Below are 11136 nucleotides of genomic sequence, written 5' to 3' on the forward strand. Positions count from 1 at the left end.
TGTCCAGTCCTCCTAAGGAAAGGTTTCTTTCTCTTTCTTCTTTCTTTCTTTCTTTCTTTCTTTCTTTCTTTCTTTCTTTCTTTCTTTCTTTCTTTGTAAAAGCATTTTTTTTTTTTTTTTTTTTTGGCCTGAAGTCCTAACGGACCAGATGTCAGACCGCAGTCACTTCATGGTCAGTCAGGAGACTGCATCCACGGTCAGATCCCAGGGCAGACATCTCAAGCGCTCAGTCCTCCGGTCTTTAAAGAGGAACGCCTACCTCCTCGCGCCTACCCCAGCTCCAGAACCTTGACTGCGAGGCGCCGCTCGGGACGAAGGGCTAGAGCCCGGAGGCCCAGAATCGCGAAGGTCCTCTGATGGTACAGCCTGTACTCCCCGCCCGAGCTGCAGATGGTTCCATCCAGTTCCACAAACCTTTATCCGAAGGGAGGGAGCAGAGGAGGCGTGGTCACGAAATACAAGCTCCGCCTCTGGGGCGGGGCAGGCTGCTACTGGCGCCCGAGCTGGGCCGCTGGGTGGGCCCAGGCTGAGCGCGCGCGGCGGGGCGGGACAGGCCTCTGCCCCGCCCCGCCTGGGCCCTCCCCGCCCCCTGGCTCGCCCCTGCCCCACCCGCCCCGCCCCCCGCCCGCCGTCGCGCTGGGCGGGGGCGGGGCCCGGGGTCGGCAGGCCCCGCCCCCGCGGTGAATATTGATGCGGCGCGCGTCGGCGTCGCCCTCCTCCCATTGAGCGAGGCTGTGTCGCGTGGCCCGGCGTCGGCGTGACGGTTGGACGCGGGCGCGGCACTGCGGGTCCCGATTGCTGCAGCCGCTTGTCAGTGTGATGAAGATTGGCACCCAGGTAAGCTGTCACTCAACCGCTCCGCCGCCGCCGCCGCCGCCGCTCTCGCTGCCGCCGTCCCTATCAATCACACCGGCCGAGGCCGCCGCTGCCGCCGCCTCCGCCGCTGCCTCTTCCGCCGCGGGCCGGGCGATCGGGCGGGCGGTGCCCGGGGCCGCACTTGACCCGCGCCCGGGGCGGGGGCGGGGGCGGGGGAGGGGTGCGCCGAGGGGGGGAGGGGGCGCCGAGGCCGCGGCGCGGGGGCGCGCCCGGCTTGTTTTCCTCTGTGGGTTCAGGGGCGCGGAAATTTCTCGAAGGCGGCAGGGCCTCCGCGCTGGGCCCGCTCGAGGCGCGCGCCTAACCGTCGCTCACGGAGCGCGGCTCGCGGGCTGCGGGGGCGCGCGGGCCGGCGGCTCCAGGGGCTGGGGGGCCGAGGGCCGGGGGGCGGCGCGGCAGGAAGATGGCGGCGGGGTCGGCGGCCCAGAGGGGCGGCCCGAGCCGGCGTGGGGCTTCCCGGGGAGTCCGCGGACGGAGACAGCGTGTCGCGCGTGTCCGCGGCGCGGCAGGGAGAGCTTCTCGGGGAGCGCTTGGTCCGCTGTGCCTGCTCCGAGCGTATCTGTGCGGGGAAGCGGGGCGGCTAGGAGCGCCGAGCCCGGCGACGTCGCGGCTCCAGGCTCCGGAGGCCGCGGCCTGCGCGGTCGGTCCCACCGCGCCACCCGGGAGCGCGCGGGCCACGGGGGCCAAGGTCGAGCACACATCAGGGATTCTGGAGAGCTGAGACGTGGGTGTCGGCTCGACAGGGAAGCTTCTTCCAGAAGTGACTTTGTTTTGGTTTTTGTTTTATTATTATTTTTTTAAAAGATGTGGGTGATTTCCACTAAAGGATGGAAGAACACGCCTCTAAGCGGGCCTCCCGTCATAGCACTAGAAAAATGAGCTTTCCCTAAACACTCCAGGGAAGGGTTTGACGGAGGCGGGAACGCGTTGCTAGCCTGCTTTTTGTTGCTCATTCGGTGTCCAGGTGAGGCAGGCAAGAGTCCGTAAACCCTCCCAGCCTGTGGCCTGTGCATGCCGGGCCATCCCGTTGGCAATGGCGCGTCTTAGATCCACCATCGTGTGAGCTACCGTTGAAGCTTACGGTTCGTCCTGGAGAACTTTGGCCACCAGGGCACCAGGAGTTGATGCTCCTTAAGAGAGTCCCCTGTGCTTTAGGATAGAGCAAGGATGGCTGGGAAGGTAGCTTGTAGCAGCAGTTTCCGTTTGGTAACCTTTCTGTGGCCTTGTATCCTAACTTTAGGAAATCCTGATCGTGAATTGTGGAAACAAAGTCACCGCAGGAGTGGTAACAGCTCAGTTACAAGCTTCACTTTGGCCCGGCATAGTTAAAGCCAGAACTGTTGAGAGGAAAAGAAATTTGCCAAAGTTCGAAGTGTGGACCCAGGAGCTGAAACTTCCCCAGGGTCCAAAAGAGTACCAGTCATGTTGGAATAGCTCTCAAAAGTATCAGATCCAGCGGGGCGGTGGTGGCATGTCCCTAATTCCAGCACTCAGGAGGCAGAGGCAGGTGGATCTCTTTAGTCTGGACTGTAGAGTTCAGTCAAGATAGTCATGGCTACATAGAGAACCCTGTCTTAAAAAAGTATGGGGCCAAAGTGTCTCATCATATTAGCAAACTGTGCAGCCGGCTGAGCAGGGCCTGCCAACTCCTTTGGGAGTGCGGTGAGGTTTCTGTGACAACTTAAATGCCTTGTGGACATCCCTCTTGCTGGCTCTGCTCATCTGATCTGGTTGCCTTCCTCACTGAAGATATTTTGTTTTTGTTGTTATCGGTTTCTGTCCTTTTTAGAAACCCATGTACATTCAGCTGTCTTTGGTAGGAATATGGATGAACGGATGGATGTTCAGGGCCCCCCCTCTTCATGACCTGGCTTTTTGTTGGCAGAGGTGACAAGGAATTCAAGTAATGCAACAGTCAGGAGAACTTGATGTCCTGATGTTGTGGTGTGGTCGAGGGTAAGAGAGGTTAGCCACAGACAGTTAGCTGTGCTGAAACCCAGTGAGTTCTGCTTCCATCTTGTCTAGAGTGAAAGTATGTCGTGTGTGGAAAAAGTTGACTGGACAGTCATTTGGTGCAAAGCAGACAAAGGCCTGGCCACAAAGGCTGCTGCGTGTTACATTCCTGAGGGGATGCCAGTTACCTCAGCTGCTCCAGCCCCTGCTGTTCAGCTGCTGTTTCCGGGAGCTTCCCCCAGAAGGCAGTCAATGTGGGCCTGGCCTGTGGATGGGAATTGTTTCTCCCATGTTCTGTGCTTCTTGGAACAGCATCATGGGAAGAGGATGGAGTAGCTTCTTACTCCAAGGATTTTCAGGGAGGTGTTGGGGGGATGGTGGTGGTGGTGAGGAAAAAACATTTGCAGAATCTTGAAAAACACTAGGTAGGGGATATAGTTCACTGACAGAGCTCTAGCTTTACAAAGCCCTGTCATTCCAAATATCCCTGCTCCAGATGATTTTATCATCTTGGGCCTTTCTCTGGAATGATAGTGTGTGGTCATCCTGATGGGTAAAGTCACAAGGCCCTTCTTCCCTTTTGAGGGTAAGCTGGTTAGCGTGGGTTTCAGTGCTCTGTGTATATAAGATAAGTTCTGCTCAGGGTAATCCTGTCACCTGAAGGCCCACCTTCTGATAGAGGTAGGCCTTCTCTGGTGACTCTGTATGTGTGCTCACTGGGATAAGACGACAGGAGTCCAGTGGGCTCCCTCTGTAGTCACCATGTTGTCTCCACCTCATGTTGTCTCCGTCCTCACTTTTGCCTTCCTCCCTTTTGTTAGCCATGGACATGAGACTTCTGGGCTCTCTCTTCCTACACATCACCACCCGCACTGATCTCTGCGCTAGGAGCAGTCTTACATTAAACATTAAACGCCCCTTCATTTTCTTGCCAGCAACCACAGTTCACTTTCTACTCATTTCACTTAGCAAAGTTGCATCCATATTTTAGCTTGGGTCTGCATTTCCATATTTTTAAGCCTAATGAAGTTCTGTCCTATGCATGCCCTGCATTTTGTTCATCTACCATTGCTGAAATTTTGGTTCTGTCTGCCTTTTGGCTCTCATGGGTAATGCGGTCATGAACATGAGTGTGTGAGTATCTGGGCTCTGCTTTTGGGGTGTTTGATACGGTCTCAGGAGTAGATGTCCACACCATGTTGGTTACATGTTGGTTAAAGAACCATTGTCCTGTTTTTCCACAATAGCAGTGCTATACTCAGGGTTTCCAGATTCTCCACATCCTGGCGTTTGAGTGTTTGGTTGTTTTGTGTCAAGAGACCAGAGCTTTGTAACCCTGAGCTACACTTATAGCATCAGTTTTCTGTGTGGTTGGTTTTTAAATTGTCCTTGTATGTGAGATGACATTTTACTATATACATTGCATTTTCTCGTGATTAGTGATGTTGAACATCTTTTCATGGATTTATTTGACATTTCTGTGTTTTCTTTGGAGAGATTTCTTTTAAATTCTTTGCCCACTTTTGAATCTAGTTTATGTGCATATACTTTTAAGTTGTTAAAAGTACTTCTGTATCTGGCAATATCATATAGTTTTATGCATGTTAACATAAATGTTTCTTACTTTAAAAATTTAAAGTTGGGCCAGAGAGATGGCTCAGTGGGTAAAGAAAGTTGTTTTCCACCAAGCCTGACAACCGGAGTTCATTCCCAGACCCCACATGGTGGAAGAAGAGAAGTGACTCCTACCAGCTTCCCTTAATCCCCACACTAGTTGTGATATTGTACACACTTAAAATAAAGAGATTAATTTTAAAAAATGTTAAGTGTCACTGTTTGTTTGTTTTTTTAATAACTTATGGTTATGCCTGATATATTGGGGCCTTTGAGCACTAACTTTGTGTTTTCCATCTGAAAACTGGCTTTCTTCTGATCCACTCAGCATGTACTCTTGGGTTGACAGGGAATCTGGTATGAAAAGGCAGCAGCTGCTGGAAGAAGAGCCTGCTGGGGCCTCTTTGCACTGTCCTGTGCATGTCCCTGAGCGGTACTGGCAGTGCCCAAGGGAGAACGTTTGTCCTAGGGAAAGTGTGCTTAGCTTGGAAGAATTTAGGTCCCTAGTCTCCTCTTTCTTTGCTTTCCTTGTGCTAGGGACTGAACCTGTTAAACACATAGGACCACTGTTGTCTGTGTCCCGCAGGACAGTCACTGCTCTAGTGACATTATGCAAGTTTTTTGTGTCGGTTTGAGTTGATCCCAGTGATAGTCACATAGTCTTAAAGCTTTGATAATGAATTTAATAATTACGATAGACTAACTCAGCCTCAAATCAAATTCTAAAACCCATAAAATGTCTTTTGTTAGGGCCAAGCAGGTAACAGGTAAGTGCTTGCTGCACAGGTGTAGGACCCCAAGCTCAGATCCCCAGGGACCCACATAGAACCTGATGTGGGAGCACATCTGTAAACCCCAGCACTCCCCAGAGGTGGAAGGCAAAGAGACAGAATCCCTGGGCCAGCTTGCCTGGCAAATGCATCAGCGGACAAAGCGACCTGACCTGACCTGCATATGCGCGCTCTCACATATATGCCAGTGCTCACCCCTAGACCAACACATATCTTTGCTATTAGAGTTTTGCTATGTTTTTAGTTGGATTCTGTACATTTTTATTTTTATTTGCTGTGTAGCCCAGGCTTGCCTCAAACCATTCTGCCTCTTGAGCCTCCCATGCAACTGAGCTGTCTGAGTAGGGGTTGCAAGTGTGCCACTGTGCCTGGCACAGGCTTCGTTTTAATAAGGTTTAATATCTGATTTTATTTGGATATTAAGTTTTAAATGGCACATTCTCAAGCTTTGTTTGAAAACTAAAGTGATTTCTTGGCAGGTATTTTCCTTCGGATGAGTTACTTATTGGCTGGCCATTACTGTGCCTGGGGATGAGGACCAGGGCTGTTTGTGATTTATGAGCCCCAGACACTTAAGACTACTGCTTTTTTTATTTCATTTTTAAAAGATTTATTTATTTTAAATATGTGAATACACTGTTGCATTCTTTAGACACATCAGAAGAAAGCATCCAATCCCATTATAGATGGTTGTGAGCCACCATGTGGTTGCTGGGAATTGAACTCAGGACCTCTGGAAGAGCAGTCAGTGCTCTTAACTGCTGAGTCATCTCTCCAGCCCCTCTTGAGATTTCTTACACAGCAAACTCCCTTGACTTCATGCTGGGTGACTAATTCCCTAAAAAGTTCTTGGAGAAGGTGTCCTTTTGAAGACAGATAGATCTTTGCCAGCTTTCTTAGAATGTCCTGGCATTTCAGGTGTGTTAAAAAGAACGTTTTGTTTGGACAAGAACCATCAGTCCATAGGTGTTTTAGTGATGGAAGAAAGATGCCGAGGCGTCCAGCATCCTCCGGCGCCGCCTTTGGCTGCTTTCTGCTCATGTCTCTCCCTTAGTGCTGACTCTGCTTCCTGCAGACACTAGAACTGAGCTTGCCTAGACTCTCCAGCTTCTCCAGCTTGGAGTGTAGGCTGACTTTGACAGCAGGTAGTAGCGGGAGCTGGAAAGGGCCACAGGATGCTCATGCCTCGCCAATGACTTGAAGAACTACTTTAGGTGGGTGAAAAGTCGAGTATTCCAGAACTGCTAGTGCTACACAGAGAAACCCAGTGGAGACAGAGAGATTAGATTCTCTTTGGTTTAGCCGTGGCCTGTATTTATGTGGCCCTAGAGCTAGGGGATCATTTTGTGACTGTGTCCATTCAGGTGGAGCCTATATTTGTATGGCCCTATAGCTAAAGGGGAGGCAGAGAGGGGCAGACCAGCCTGTGGTGGACACCAGCCTGATTTAATTTTTTTTTAAACTGTGTATATTTTCTTGTACATTTTAGTAGATATTTTTAAAAACATGTTTATGAGTGTTTTTGCCTGCCTGCATGTATGTATATATACCATATATGTGCGTGGGGCCTATGGAGGTCAGAAGAGAGCACTAGATCCCCTGGAAGTGGAGTTACACATGATTGTGAACTGCCATGTAGGCTCTGAGACACATATGTCTTCTTGAGCATCTTGCATTTCCATGTTACCCAGGCTCACCTTGAACTGGACACAAGGGATCCATCATCCTGAAGCAGCTCCTTAGGTAGCTGGGGATGCAGGTAAGCACCTGCACACTTGCCTTATAAACATGTTGATGTGTAACTTATAATACAGGGTTGTTAGGGAAACCAACTGGGATAGAAGGTTGGCTATTGACTGTAGTTGGTGTAGTGTGGAAATAACCAGTTGATAACTGAAGATGGGCAAGGACAGGGAACATAACACACATACAGGATGACCAAACAGGAAAAAAATAATTGTTTTGTTTGTTTGTTTGTTTTTTGTTTTTTTTTTTTTGGTTTTTCAAGACAGGGTTTCTCTGTCTAGACCAGGCTGGCCTCGAACTCAGAAATCCGCCTGCCTCTGCCTCCCGAGTGCTGGGATTAAAGGCATGCGCCACCACGCCCAGCTAAAATAATTGTTCTTTATGAGATGGGTTTCATCTGTGTAATAGAGCCCTGGCTGTCCTGGACACACTTTGTAGACCAGCTGGCCTCAAACTCTGAGAGATCCGTCTGACTCTGTCTCTTGAGTACTGGGATTAAAGTCATGTTCCACCAAGCCCAGCCACAAAAACTTAAAGAAAAATTTACTTATTTATTTTATGTATATGAGTACATTGTGGCTGTACAGATGGTTGTGAGCCTTCATGTGGTTGTTGGAAATTGAATTTTTTCGACCTCTGCTTGCTCCGGTCAACTCTACTCGCTCCGGCCCTGCTTGCTCCGGCCCAGTGATTTATTATTATTCATAAGTACACCGTAGCTGACTTCAGACTCACCAGAAGAGGGTGCCATCCTAGCACCACTGGGGAGATAAAGCCATATGATTACCATTTTATTTTATTCTGATTTACATATATATATGAGCTGGAGTTCCAGGCAGTCGTAAGCTGCCAGGGATTCTGGGAACTGAACTCAGATGCTCTGTAAGAATATACAATTTTTTTTTAAAGATTTATTTATTTCATGTATGTGGGTATACTGTCACTGTTTTCAGACACACCAGAAGAGGGCATCAGATGTTCATTACAGATGGCTGTGAGCCACCATGTGGTTACTGGGAATTGAACTTGGACCTTCTGAAGAGCAGTCAGTGCTCTTATCCACTGAGCCATCTCACCAGCCCCAGAAAAAAATTTTTTTTTTTCCTCAAGACAGGGTTTCTCTGTATAGCTCTGGCTGTCCTGGAACTCACTGTGTAGACCAGGCTGGCCTTGAACTCAGAAATCCGCCTGCCTCTGCCTCCCAAGTGCTGGGATTAAAGGAGTGCGCCACTTCTGCCTGGCCCCAGAAAAACTGGCCCCAGAGAATTGAGAAATAAAACCAGGTGAGAAGCCCAAATATCAGGAATCACAGTTAGTTTGAAGGGACTCAATATCCCATCTGATAAAGTTCCAAGTTAAGCAGAAAGATGACATCTAGCCAAACAAGCTGCTATATAAGGCAGCTAAGACTGACAAGTAGATGGGAAAACAAGGGGAGGAAACTCAGCCTGCCAGGAGCAACTGCCAGGCAAGAAAAACTCCTAGTGTCAGTACTAGATGAAAGAGAAAAGTCCTGGGGACCACTTTGTGTCACTCAGAGTATCAATACTAGTGTTAAACTTTGTATGTCTCATATTATCTTTACCCAAATTGATTATAGTGAGAAAACTAACATACATACACTGGCAGACAGACATCTCCCAGAAAGGGGGAGGGAGGGAGGGAGGGAGAGAGAGAGGGAGACAGAGCTCTTGAGAGAGACATCTCCTGTGACTCTCAGGAGCCCAGTGACTAAGTAGTTCTCAAAGTGTTCTGAGGAAGGACATGAACCAGATCCCTCTGCCAGGGCCTCACGTGCTTCACTGTCAGAAGTGTCTCTGCGGATTGCTACATGTCCTCTGGGTGCCAACATTGTCTACAGGTGAGAGCTGCTGACACAGAGGGTTTAAGCAATATGACAAACGAACCAGAAAACATGTGTCTAATAAAATATAGATTGTCTTTCCCACATAAACATTTAGCAAAATTTAGTTCAGATTAAAAAGATCCTCAAGTTTTAGAAAATTAAATCCTAGCCAGGTTTTAGCAGTTAAGAGGCAGAGGCAGGAAAGTTGCTAGCCTGGGCTACTCAGTGAAATCTTGTCTCAAAACCAGACCCATCTTCTAAAAGGGAGAGAGGAGAGACCAGGTAAGGTCACGTCTGCCTGTGACTCCAGCTCTAGGAAGTGGAGGCTGCATTGGGGGTTCAAGGTTCTCTTCAGCCATGAGACCTATTCTCAAAAACAAAACCCTGAACAATTCGATGAATGAGAATTTGAGACCACAGTAATACAACCTAGTTAGAACTTTGGAAGGGACTCTCAAGATTCCTATATAGGGGGGGCTGGTGAGATGGCTCAGCGGTTAAGAGCACTGATTGCTCTTCCGAAGGTCCTGAGTTCAAATTCCAGCAACCACATGGTGGCTCACAACCATCCTTAACGAGCTCTGACTCCTCTTCTGGAGTGTCTGAAGACAGCTACAGTGTACTTACATATAATCAATCAATAAATAAATCTTTAAAAAAAAAAGATTCCTATATAGGAACTTTGTGTATATTTGTATAACTTCTGTATATTTCTTGAAATAAAGAGGAGATTCGAGGTGGGGCACACCTTTAATCTCAGCACTCCATGGGCAAAGTCAAAAGGATCGCTTGAGTTTGAGACCAAGACACACAGTGAGTTCTAAGCCAGTTAGGGCTACACAGTTAGACCTGGTCTCAAAAAAACAAAACTCTTTTCTGCCTTTGAATAAATGAATGACTATAACTGTTTTCTGGCTTACAAATGAATACCACATCCTCTCCTCCAGGATAAAGCAGAGACAATATTCAAGTGTATTTACTAGAAGATAAGAAAGTAAGCAGATTGAAGTTTCAGGTTAAGACAAAATAAAAGTAAAATTAATCCAAAGAGGAAAAATCTGATTTTGTGCTTGTTAAATTGGATTAAGAATAAATTAGAGAAAAATAATTTTAAGAAAGAGATAGAAAGATAGATTGAAGGTGACAAATGGGACCACATCACATTGGGGCTGGAGAGATGGCTCAGAGGTTAAGGGCACTGACTGTTCTTCCAGAGGACCCAAGTTCTGTTCTCAGCACCTACGTGGCAGCTCACAGCCTTAACTTGAATTCCGTGGGATCTGGTGCACACTTCTGGCTTCCGAAGGCATCAGGCACACACATGGTACACAGATGTGCACGCAGGCAAAACATTCATGTATGTATAATAATAAAAGAACAACACGTGCTGCCTGGTGCAGTGCCTCTGGGGCGCTGGGGGTCTTGTATGAAGAAAGCAGGGTTTGAGCTGGCCTTCCAGGTAGAGAGCATCTGGAACAGGCTCCAGGCACAGATGAGTGAGTTCTAAGGAATTGTCGTAGAACAAGTCATTCCTGTATTGTACAGACTTCAGGAGTCACTTAACTAAACAACTGAACTGCTGAATACCCAGCAGTGGGAATGCAGCAGGTGGCTGGGACTGTGGGGATGATTAGCAGCAGCTGGAGTTCCTATCTGGAATGCACACAAGTTTGTGCCTGGAGGGAAATGAGCTCATTAGTGACTCAGAAAGAAATGGTTCCTTACGGTCGTGGTCAGGATTGGAAGGGAGGCATGCTCTGCTCTGAGCAGCTGATGAGGGGTCAGGGGTGACTCCACAGTGAGATGACGGCTGTGTGGAGGAGAGCAGAAGCCGTTCTACATAGAAGTGGAAACTGTTCAGAGGCTGGGAGAAGATACGGTGGAGCCTGCAAGAAACCTGAAGCGGCTGGATGGGTCAGGAGGAAGGGGAAAAACCAAGGCCCAGCCATCACTGGAAATGCTCAGAATAATGGTTTCCATCTTGTGGCTAATCAAGTCCCTGAAAGGTCTTAGACAGACATGTTAGCATCAGGTTGAAGTTTCAAGAAGTTCTTTAAAGATTTGGGATCAAAACAAGAATGAGAGCTAGTTGAGGAATACTAAACTTTGTAGGGTGTGTGCCATACATAGGCACTTGGTATCTTGATGGGCCCTTGAAAGGGCTTGGGCAGCTCTGTAATAATAAGATTTTTTTAAGTCTTATTTTATTTTATTTTATTTTTTCAAGACAGGGTTTCTCTGTATAGCCCTGGCTGTCCTGGAACTCACTTTGTAGACCAGGCTGGCCTCGAACTCAGAAATCCGCCTGCCTCT

General features: G+C 48.4%; 1 protein-coding gene across 3 annotated transcripts in view; it reads left to right on the forward strand.

The window, feature by feature from the left end:
- Positions 1 to 749: 749 nt before the first annotated feature.
- Positions 750 to 11136, forward strand: part of Pknox1 (PBX/knotted 1 homeobox 1) — a 61021-nt gene continuing 50634 nt past the window's right edge. For all 3 annotated transcript variants that reach the window (XM_021221274.2, XM_021221275.2, XM_021221276.2), the window contains exon 1: positions 750 to 837. The gene's annotated coding sequence lies outside the window, so the exon portion shown is untranslated. The remainder of the gene's footprint in view (positions 838 to 11136) is intronic.

This window comes from Mus pahari, chromosome 21, assembly GCF_900095145.1.
Source record: "Mus pahari chromosome 21, PAHARI_EIJ_v1.1, whole genome shotgun sequence".
Lineage (NCBI taxonomy): Eukaryota > Metazoa > Chordata > Mammalia > Rodentia > Muridae > Mus > Mus pahari.